The sequence below is a fragment of the Anas acuta genome, chromosome 4 (genome assembly GCF_963932015.1).
Source record: "Anas acuta chromosome 4, bAnaAcu1.1, whole genome shotgun sequence".
In the NCBI taxonomy this organism is placed as follows: domain Eukaryota; kingdom Metazoa; phylum Chordata; class Aves; order Anseriformes; family Anatidae; genus Anas; species Anas acuta.
The window spans coordinates 9977640-9989546 of record NC_088982.1 but is presented as its reverse complement, the minus strand read 5'-3'; the positions used below and the strand labels follow the sequence as shown (position 1 = coordinate 9989546).

Below are 11907 nucleotides of genomic sequence, written 5' to 3'. Positions count from 1 at the left end.
TGTTTATTTAGAGTGTACAGTTATTTACATTAATGTAGTGCCTGCAGCTTCCATACATTTCACCATCCTATTGCTTTACCAGTGGAAGAGGCACAATGTAAAAGCTTTAACATGAGAGAGCTGATGAGTTAAAGAAATGAGCCAGAGAATAAAAATGCATTGGTAGACAACAAACTGACAGAGATCAGCCCATCAGAGATTCCCCCATCCTGTTGCATGTTAAGAACAGCAGTGTTTTAAATCCAACATCCATAGCCCCATAGAACATCTATGGAGATAGCCAAGATGTACTGCCCTTTGGCAGTGTCATACACTCTTCATTTACCATATACATGTAGAAAGCCGAGGATATTTAGGTTTCCCAGTCGGCATCCAGAGACTTTCCCATTATTATGCAATAAGTCCTTGGCTGAAATGAGACCTTTGCCCATACATATTCTGCTTCAAATAATGGGCTGGGCTAAACTGTTGTGTGAAATTCTTCTTCAGTTTTCTTCTGTCATCTACACCCAACTTGTAATTCTGTTTAGCACATTAATCACCTCTTCTGACATAAGTTTTTGTAGAGCATTGTCTCCCTCAAAAAGCTACTTAGATTTCAGAGCACTTCACTGAGAAGCATCACTGTAGGAAATTGTCTCTAAGAGGTCTACATTATACAAGTGTCAACACTTAATATGAGGCAGCACTGTTTTTCTCTTTTTGGAGAAGAAATTCAACTCTTATTTGCCCTTTCCATACATAAATTAAGATGCATCTATTATGGCCATCAGGCATTGAGTCTAGCAGATGAATACTGCTTCTGATTAAATGCAATCCATATGCTGCAGTTTGCTATCACATGAAGTATGCTGTGCACTTTATGTTTCACATATTCCTCTTGATGATTAGAACATTTCCTGATTAGCCTGAACAAGCAGTCTTCTTCCTCTGACCTTCATAGTGAAAGAGCTGCCATGAAGATAACCTTCCTGTGAATGCTGTGCTCTTTTCTCAAACTCTACACCTCTTGCATGCAGTAATTTTCTGCTGTTCATAATCCACTTAGAAACAAAACAAAACAAAACAAAAAAAACACCTTGAGGGTTGAAAACCACTGTATCTTGTTTTGTTCAAGCATTTAGGCCTAAACGCTAATAAGTATAGTAACATGTATTTAAATGGAGTATATAAATGATGTATTTAGCAGAGCTCTTATAGTGTGTGAATTGGTTAGATGTGACATGGCATATACTTTTGCTTTCACAACACTTTATTACTTTTTGATGGCTGAAATGTCAGCTTCATAATAAAAGCTATACACCATGGATATGTTTATTTGCTTACACATCCAGGAAAATTACAGATTTCAAATCTGGTCTCACCATTGTATGCTATTTTTAAATACCAGGACATAACTGATTCCCATTTATATACAGAACAGCTAGGTTTGTCATCTCCTCCCTCACTCCCCTCCCCTCGCCCCAAACTGGGAGGGGAAAAAACATAAAGAAATGGAATTAAGAAAGAGATTTTGGAGGTGGGAGGTGGGGGAAGTATACAACTCGTGGGATTAGACAGGGATATAACAGTTATCAATGTCAGAACAGAAACAGACCTGCATTACCAGACATACCAGATCCTTCTCCAGCTGGATCTATGAGACCAAGCTAAATCCCCTCTGGTATGTGGTGAAGCACCTTCACCTGAGGCTGCCAGGCTCAACAGAGCTGTGTGTCATGAGCTGCAAAGCATCACCTAAATTCTGAGCTGCATCTGAGGCTGAATAGTGTTCTGGCTTCAGGTTCAGGCAGATATATATCCAAACACGCCTAAAAAAATAAAATAAAATAAAATAAAATAAAATAAAATAAAATAAAATAAAATAAAATAAAATAAAATAAAATAAAATAAAATAAAATAAAATAAAATAAAATAAAATAAAATAAAATAAAATAAAATAAAAATTCATAATCTGACAGTCTGCAGAAATTATTTACATTACTTTTTTTAGCCTATTTTCTAACCTTCTGCTAAAATCCCTGTTGTAAACCTCCATCACTTTGTCACATTTGAGGCATGAAGAGCATAGAGCATATTTTTCCACATACAAAGAGACCGTACAAGAAAAATTAATGCAACCTTGGAGTGAAAAGCCATTACTTGCTGTCTGATAAACAAAACAGACAGCTAGGAGTGAGACAGCTAGGAGACTGGAGGAACAAGGAGTCTATGCATTTTCCAGACTTCCCACCCTAATGAAGACCCTGATGAATCTTTGCTGGCCAGACAGGGAGGAATGTTTGCCTATGTCATCACACCTTGTATGGCTCATCTGCACTCCACTGAGTTTGCATGTCAGTTGAAAATTTGTATGACCTTAAAGCAGTCATATACTTATTAGTCCTTTTCTATAGTGTTGGTTTTTTTTTTTGTGTGTGTGTGTTTTTTTGTTTGTTTGTTTGTTTTTTCAGTTCATTTGCTTTAAAACTTTAGTTAGGGTTGGCCAGGTACAAGACATTAGCTGGTCCTCAGCTCTTTTGACAGCCTCTCGGCCAGCCTGCCAGATGTCTGTCCCACTGCCACAACAGACATCCCCACCAGAAACACAGCCAAGTCTCCACCACCTCACCTACAGGTGCCAGAAGTTAAGGAAATGCAAACTCAGGGCAATTCAGGTCAGAAAAGGACTGAGTGCATAACTAGATAAAATGTAAATCTTCCGGGAAGCTTTCAACAAATACAGAATGACAAACATCTGCCTCACCTGCATAGGGTTGAGCCTGGTTCCTTAAGGACCCATTGCCACCTTCTCACAGCACCAGCACAGAAATCTCTACCTTTACTTTTGTAACTGCTGCCCTGGTGCTGCTTAGCAATGCTTTCACTTCAGCAGGAGAGCAATCGCTCTCATTTGATGTCAGAGTGAGACAGCAAAGTGCTTTGGTTTGGAGTACAGCGCTCAGAATGATGATTACAAGCCTGAGAAACAGAGAGAGTGCTCCTGAAGTGAAGGGGTGTGCCCTCTGGAAATTTAGCAACTGACAGTTGTTAGAACACTATTAAACATACACAAGAGCTCAGGCCCTTCTTGCAAAGTTCATTGCACCATGAAAAACCAGCTAATTCAAGGTGGAATTGAAAGGCATATTTGCATGCTGCAATATGGGTTACTCCGCCTTATCTCATGTGAGCATGCTGGACTGAAATGTGAGTTGCCAATGATGACCTTCCAGGAATATTGGCCAATTAATCTCAGCAGTGGAGACTTTTAAATGTCATCCAAATCTCATCCATGTGGGCATGCCAAAAATGTTTTGCATTTCTACATGACCAAACTATGCTTTGCAGACAGTGCCTTCTTTCACATCAGAGCAATGGAGTTCGGCTGTTATCCCTTGTGAAACAAGCAATCATTAATCAAGCTTGAAATTTTATTGACAACAGTCAGTGACAAGAATGAGATTCATGCAAAGTTTCAGTCACAAGAGACAACTAAATGGTCTGCTTTGGTTTTCCATATATTTAGTAAGCCTAGAAAAAGATGAACAGTGAGTCTAGAAAGATCAAGAAATTCTGATAGCTTCAATAGTGACTGCCTTTTTGGAGTATGAAGTAAGAGTAGGAAAGAAGTCCAGTTTTCAGACAGACTTCCCATGTTGTGGGAAATAGTGACTGGAGAAAAAGACTGAGACAAGAAAACTGAAGAGTAAAGACCAGGATGAGATACAAAAGAAAAACAGGACTTGCACCCAACAGAGACCAAAAAGAGAAAGGAACAGGACTTCATTGACTAGAGAATACACCCTGTGATACCAGAACCCAAGTATTTTTCTCCTAATGGTAAATATTCTATAACCCTTGACAAAGTATGTGTCTTGTCACTTATACTGTAGACACTGACAAAGCCACAATGACCACAATACTGCTGCCAGTTTTATAACACAGCTTCATGCCCATCAAAATTGTTACCCTGGGAATCTGACACTTTTGCACATGAGGTTTCAACATGAACTTGTTTTAGAAGCATGGGGATTTCACCCACAAAGTACAGAAGTATGCTGTTGCGTTTGCTCACTTTATTGTGTATAATTACCTCTATGAGAGAAGAGGTTATTATTAAAATCACAATAGCAAGTTAAACAGAATCAGTGTAACTATGGAAGAAGTTCTGGAGCAGAAGGTGCTGTCTCCAGATTAAGAAAGTGTTTTGACATAATTGTCATATTTATTGTTTGGGATTTTTTTTGATAGCTACTTACATTTCAAGTAATGTGGTACCTTCTTCCTAACCGTTATTTTTATTGTTGTATTTTTTCATGATCTTACTCTCTCACTTAGATTTTTTTTTAATTAAAAAAAAAAAAAAAGTGTTAGCCTAGCAGCTAAACAAGCTATTTGTATTAAGGAAAAGAGTATAATAGTTTTAAGAATTAGCTCCAATATTTCACTCCTGTAATAGCAATTGCTGAAAACACATAACTGTCTGTGCAAAAGAAGTAATGACCTTGATTCAAAGGGTTCAGTACCAGTTATTAGGGCACAAAATAAAATCATTTTTAGAGGAATTGGTCCTTATGTGGAGCATTTCTATTATGTAAGAAATGGGAGAAGAAAGGCAAGTTTCTGTGCACACCTTTTCCCAGCACAGCACTGTCAGCCTGCACAGCCTATTCCCCTTTCCTGTAAGGGGGATAACAGGTTCATTTTTACCCCTATAGCTTGTTCCCTCTCATTACCTCATAGGAGAATCTTATTCCTACCTCAGATAAATTATACCTCTTCCCATCTTCATCAAACATCTCTTCTCCAGCTCATTTATCATTAACAATTCCCACTCACAAGAAGCAAAGTTTCCACTCAAATCCAACAGCATACAGAACATCTACCCTCACAGGAAGGGGCAAACCCAATTATTATACACACTTAATGGAGACAAATGAGCAAGCCCAGCCTGGGAGCATTCAATCATGATGAGGACTGGGTGACAGATGATGAAGGATTTGACACAGCTGACTTAGGCCCAATTTCCTGAAAGGTCTGCAAGAGCAGTGCAGTATGGTGGTGTAGTGGTGAACAAGCTCCAGATGCAGGAAGCTGGAGCAGTCTCATCACCTCTTTCAGTGCTTTTTCCATAGCTGAAGCACATCTGCTGGACACTCAGTTACTGCTCTGTTGGGGTGCAGCAGTGCATTTGGTAAAAATCTTTTTTTCTACTGGGGGAAAAAGACCTCAGTTTAAGCAACCTCAGGAATGAGTTTAAAAAAAAAAAAAAAAAAGAAAAAGAAAATACATGATATCTCACCCAGCTAGAGTACTTTCTGAGGACAGTCAGGGATGCCTACTGAAGACTTTGTCCTCCACATAAGTGATCTAAAATGACTTATATTTCTTAGAAACTTGCCAGTGTGTATGCAGCAAGAGTCTCAGCAAGAGTCTCATTTATTATTTTTTTTCACTATATATTTTAATGTAAATTATAGGAAAATATTTTATCACATAGCTTAAAACAATATTATCAAAAAGTACTAAAGAGATAAAATACAACACAGAGCTACATGAATTACTAACAGTGGCATTACAGGGTTACTCCCTACAAACTCTAGTCAAGTAAGTAAAATAATCAATTATCTAGCTTGGAATTAACTAGTACCTAATTCTCATTTGAAATAATTGGATATGTTAATTTGATTTAAAGGTGTGGGGTTTTTTTGTTGTTTTTTTCCCCATCAGTGAGAATGGAAATAGTTCAGGCTGATTGTCTTTGACAGTCTGATGTTGTAATTCACAACAGAGATTTAAATAATCTTAAAAGTGATAAGATTCTTTATTATAAGCATAAAGCTCTAATTAACAATAGGCATCTGTTGAAGTCATCTTTTCCATATCTCTCCATGGCGCTCTTTGTGATGAATTGCAAAAATTTGAAAAATGATTTTTTAATATCTACATAGCAGAACTGTGGGATCATGTCTTTCTAAGCAAATCTAGAACATAAGAAGTCATGCCCAATTTTGATATTTCAGAATAGCTCAGTTCTTCCAGGTATTTCTTCACTCAGAAACATAGAACTTGCTTGCTTAAAAATTATTTACAGGGAAAAAAAAAAAAGTTTTTTGCATGAAAAAACAATACAAGAGAACATATTTGCAAATGTGAAAACAGATTTTGTAAATGACACAAGATGGAAATTATAATCAACACAGTGAAGAAGTGGACTAATGTACAGAAGAACTGCATGACCTTGAAAATGAGAGTAATATTAAAAAGGTCATGTTCATGCACATAGGGAAGAGAAACAAATGATTTCTTTGCTATAAACTACAGGCTTCCTGGCTGTAAGCAACAATGAATGAGAAAGAGGTAGGTGTATCAGTCAATCACGCAATGACTGTAAGCTATCAGTGTGATGCAGACATGAAAAAGGCAATTGAAAATCTAAAATATATCAAGCAAAGCATGTTCCATAGAGACAGGGAGTTATTAATGCCTTGTATAAGGCACTGGTAAAATTTCATTTGCTATACTATATGTAATCCTAGCCACTGATGCTGAAGAAAGATGAACTGAAATAAGCACTACATGTAGGCAAAGAAACAAACAAACAAACAAAAAAAAAAATCAGCAGGGTTAGTTTAGCCTTACAAAACTGGCTGTGAGTGGTAAAGTATTCCCTGTTTATGAAGTAAAGAACAGGTAAGGGAGAAAGTTGTTTAAGCTTAAGGATAATGATGCTGGAAGAGAAAGATGAGCCTAAATCAGTCATGAATAAGTGTAAACTGGAAACTAAAACAAGGTTTCTAAACTATTAAAAACAAATCAAAATTTGCTTCAGATACAAGTTTTCCCTAATAGAGGACTAGAGCTCATGGTATCTCAGAAGAAAATGACAGTCATGGCTGTCATTCTGTTGGTAGAAAATCTGTTAAAATGCTGCCATGTCTTTCTCAGAGGCTCCAAGGAGGAAGGAGTGAGTAACTAGGAAATTCTAAGCCTGGAACTTGCCACAACACTTTTGGGTTTGTTTTCTTTTAACAGCCGCTATCTGTCTAGACAGGTCACTGACCAAATCAGCTCAAGTTCTTTCTTGGTAAGTCAAGGATTTTAGTTGTTTCCAGCCTAAAGATGGCAATAGCACGCTAGCATGAGCCAGTCCAAATCAACAATGGCGTTACCTTGGAGTAGGTGATCTCCCTTGTCCTGGCACTGATGGTAATCTGCTGCTGATGTCAATCTGCACAACTAGAGGAAAATAATTATTTTTGGTTGACTTGGATTAGTTCTATTGTTTGTTTGTTTTCTAGGTTAATCTTTTAGCTCATTCATCTCCCCAGCCTAATTTACACAGGGATCGGCTGAAAACTATTGCTGAGTAGGGGAAACCATGCCTAGGTTACAGAAGGGGTGACAAGACAAACCTTCTTATGACTTCTTAAACTGTGTTGTTACATCCAAGTGATACTGCAGTGCTGGCTAGTTTTCTCTCCCACTTTTATCTCCATAATAAATTGCTAAAAAATCTTTCTGATGGTCTTTCTAAAGTAAATGAGGTCAAATATATGTAAAATATTTTAAAAATAAATAAATAAAAAGTACAACTTATAACTTTACTGTATACCATGAATTCACTTGGTACAAGGGCAAGTTCTCCAAAACACTTGCAGCCTCCACCTGGCCACAGGCTCTAGAAGAGTAAGCATGGATAAGGATAATATTGAGAGCAATTTCCCTAATTTGCTACCTGTTATCAGATGATAAACAGTCATGTCTCTTTCCTAGGAATACTGAAGGAGCACGGCTGCTCTTGGATTATTTTACATCTGCGCAGGATTGTGCCAGAACTCTTAGTTTTCATTATGGGAGCATTGTTCCCAGGGAGCCAGAGCTCAAATTCTGGACCCAAAATGTAAGTGGCAATAATGCCATGTCAAGGCACTATGTTGACATCAAGAGTAAGTTAAGCTGTGTACATACACATACCCAGGCAGGTGTTCTTGATGCTGTTTGCTCTCTCTTTGTTCTTTTTTTTTTTTTTTTTTTTTTTATTCTTTGTTTGTTTGTTTGTTTGTTTGTTTTCCCCACCTTTAACCCCTTTGGAGGCTTCCTAAAGAGATCTTCACTGACACCCCTGGGAGCACAGGGTCCATCCTCTTCTTAACTGGCATTAAAAAGTGGACCTTAGGGTGTCAGATATTTGTCTTTTGAAAGCTGGCAATGTTCATTTGTTGATTTAGGAAGTCTAGAACTCAGACTTTGGCTTACAGATTTGGGCTAAAGGGCCAAATTAAAAAGTGATGAGAAAGTGGTTGTACTCTGGCAACGTTTCTCCTTCACAGCAAGCGAGCACAGCAGGGCTCCTCCAAGCATAGGCAGTAGAAAGCATTCACTTCTGAGAAACTGTGAGACAGCTCTGAAAACCTTAATTTAAAGATACTTTAACCATTTAAGCTACACATACCCCTAAACCAACACCTGTCACAGTCCATAAACCATTTTCTCTCCTGTCTAGAAACCATATCTGAATGTATTTGTTGTTTGATTATTTCACTTAATTCCTGAGGTTCTTTGGCAAAGGACTGTTAAGATCCTGCTTAGTTTAGGTGATCTGTACAGAGCTATGGCAGCTGCCTCTGACCAGCCTACAGCATGACTGTAAAGCAGTTTAGTGGACAAGTTTCAGTCTTACCAGCAGAGTCCTTTGCCTATCACATACATTTCCAAAAGAAAAATGAAAAATTATTTTCTTCTCAATAATAAACACCGTCTTGGAAGGAAGCAGGTTTACTCATAAATTAGGCTGAAGTTTAAGCAGGTTGTAAAAAGGAAACACAAGTAGGAGAACATGTCTCCCCCACCGCCCAAAAAAAAAATAAAATTAAAAAAAAAAAAAAGATTAAAGAGAAATCCACAAAATTTAATATTGAAATTACCCAACATATTTTGGTGACTTACAAATATTTTATTTCCAAATTTTCTTCATTTTATCTGTGGTGGAAATCATTAAGCCTTTTAGGTTAAACAAGGCAATGTGGGGGGTTTTGCCCCTTTGTTTTTTTTACAGACACAAATTACTGGAAACCCATGATACTCCCAGCCTATACCCTAAAAGAGGATAAGACTGCTTCTTTCACTCATGTAAACCTCAGATCAGTCCCCTAGTTAGGCAATTAATATCATTTGATGGACAAATCCAGTCCAAACAATTCCAGTGTTGGCTGCCCCACCGAGCAATTGGAAACCTCAGAACTCATCTTTCATTCACTATCATCAGACAGTCTCTAGAGCTCAGCACTGCATGCAGTTAATTCTTCCAGAAAGCAGAATTATTTAAAAACTAGTTTTCTCATATCCATCCCACTGTGTTTCCATTTATCAGAAAATCTTATGCCAGAACTAACTAATGCCATATTTTCTTTTCCTCACTGCTGAAATATGCTGTCTTGGCTTAATAGTGTCAGCAGATGTTGAATATGGGAAGGCATGGGAGGCCAGTAATCCAGTCCTGCTGTCCAAACAGATGGACATGATGCAAGACAGCCAAGAGAGCAAGCCATGGGCACCCAGGACATGAATCCCCAGTTGTGGATGTAAAACCTTTCAGTCCTATATTTGTGGTATATCATGATCTCTATTTCCATGATTTAGATTTCTTCTGAAGAAAACAAACCACTGAATGGCTCTGGTGGTTTTAAAAATTAATTTTTGGTCTAGTTGCACTACCTGCAATATACTATTTTAATGATATTCTGCTCTACTCAGGCTGTCTCCTAAAGGTCTCTGAGAAACAAGTCAGCAGCTTTCTGCAGGCTGGCTGAAATTCAAGTGTATAGGTGACCTAATTGCATAAACCTAGTCCTCAGCTTGAAAAGTGTACAGAAGTGACACTTAATGATAGAACTGATGCATTTAACCAAAGAAGCAACAAGGGGTAGATAGCTTTCAAGTCATTTTTAATGGCACTCAAAAGACGGAATAGAAGGACTATATTTTGATTCATTGCATAATATTGGAGCAAAATTTCTAACTAGTTTTGTTCCTCCAAAGGTTTGATGAGGACAGCTAGGAGATATATTTAAAGTCTTTCAAATTAATAACACCCTTCTTTCAGTTGATTTTCCTGGTCAAATATTTGTCAAGTTTAGAAAAGTCCAAACTGAGTATTTGTATTTGTATTGCCTTTGTATTACCTGGCATGATCTTTCTAAGTTTTCTACCAAACCAGTTCATTCATGATTACATATTTTCTTTTTTCAGCTCTCCTAACTTCTTTTGCCTCCCTCAGTTTTTCATATTATTTTCTCACTGTGGATAAACTGTTATATACATACATGTGTGTGTGTGTGTATATCAAGGTTCAGCTTTTGAAATACAAGAGAAACTCATTTCTGCACATAAATATTTCAGGAAATATTTTATTGGGTCTTTGCTTTATGTTTTAGAGCTGGAAACTTTTTGCTACTTTTTCATACTCTAATACTCATTAAGCAACATCACTGGGCCCATAGGAAAAAGCCATGGCCAGCTTATTTTTCTTATTTTGTATATTAGAATTATTTTCATATTTGATCAGATTGTCTAGTAAAAATGATATAATTGAAGAGAACATCTCTAAAGAGAATCTAAAAATGTACCTGAGAGAAGCATATATGCTGTATATTGAAATTATATTCTGAGAGAATTGTTGCAACCAGAAAAACATTAAAACGTTTAAATAACTAACCTGATGGTTATACAGCAAATAAAGACGAAAGTTCCAATATTAGTTTGGTGAATGTATCAAAGAAAATCTACCTCCAAGGAGGAAGTCTCCATCCATCTATTTTGGCTCACACCAATTTTTTTTTTTCTAATAATAATGGGATATTTTTTAATACTAACAGAACTGAGGTTACCTATCAGATATTGATTAGGACAGGAGTGTTAATTTCTCCAGGGCAAGTTAGATATGCATTTGATCCATTTTTTCTAAGTTGCTTAGATAGTATGAGCTTAGAGTTGCTTAGAGTATGAGCTCCATTTGCTCCTCAAACATTTCAGAAGTAGAATCACAGGATTTGTTGAATGTTGCCTGAGCTGGCTACCCTACAGCCATCTCTAGAAACCACCCTGACAACCAGTCTCAGACAGTAGCAGTCTTCTCTGCAAAGGGAAACCTGATAGTTAGCTTATTTTAAATCTAGCCACTATCATGGTAAGTTTTATCTTTGAGTTTCCATGTCAAACTGGAAATTCAAATGTCATTAGGAATCTGTTATGTCTCATTGCAATCATCAGACCTTAATAGGAACTGCTTCCCAGAGACCAGTGTTGATTGCTATTATTCATTTCTTAACTTATAGTTCTTTACTAATTGAGTCATGCATCAGCTACTTTATTATTTAACTTATATAGGCTATTAAGCTATTACTTAGGCCTAAAATTACCCAAACCTCCTCTATATCATTTTTCAGTATTGATCCAACATTAGTATTCTGTCTATCTTCTGAAACTTACTTACAGACCAAAGCTTATTAAAGATAATTCCTTGGCTGGCTATTTAAAAACTCTTGCACTCAGGTTATTGCAGATTGCTTTTTAAAATAATTGGTTTTAATAGTAGATGTTTTCAATTTCAGCAGTAACCAAAAAGAATATTAAATACCTTCAAATATGTTCTCAAACACTTCTAACACAGATCAGAAATATTTATCAATTGCATCTTTGTGGTCTGTATTGTGACTAGCCTATTTTTCTCATTTCTGTCCAACCAATGTCAGAATTAGTGTTTCTTGTTCTTAACATATGTGTTTTTAACAGTATTGGCCCTAGAATTCTCATTTGTTTCCCTCACTGTTTTCTGTATTTTCCAGCACCCCTTGGATTCCCTAACTTTGAGATCTGAGATTTACTGCATCTTGCACCGATATCTGGGATAGGATGACAGCCTAC

General features: G+C 37.0%; 1 long non-coding RNA gene across 2 annotated transcripts; it reads right to left on the bottom strand.

The window, feature by feature from the left end:
• Nucleotides 1-6: 6 nt before the first annotated feature.
• On the bottom strand, nt 7-4868 carry LOC137855194 (uncharacterized). Of its 2 annotated transcripts, none has more exons than XR_011095581.1 (3): nt 4743-4868; nt 1598-1811; nt 7-1043 (listed from the first exon to the last, which is right to left on the bottom strand). It is a non-coding gene; the product is annotated as an uncharacterized lncRNA (long non-coding RNA). The 2 variants fall into 2 exon arrangements; XR_011095582.1 differs by having other exon boundaries at nt 1616-1811.
• Nucleotides 4869-11907: the final 7039 nt, after the last annotated feature.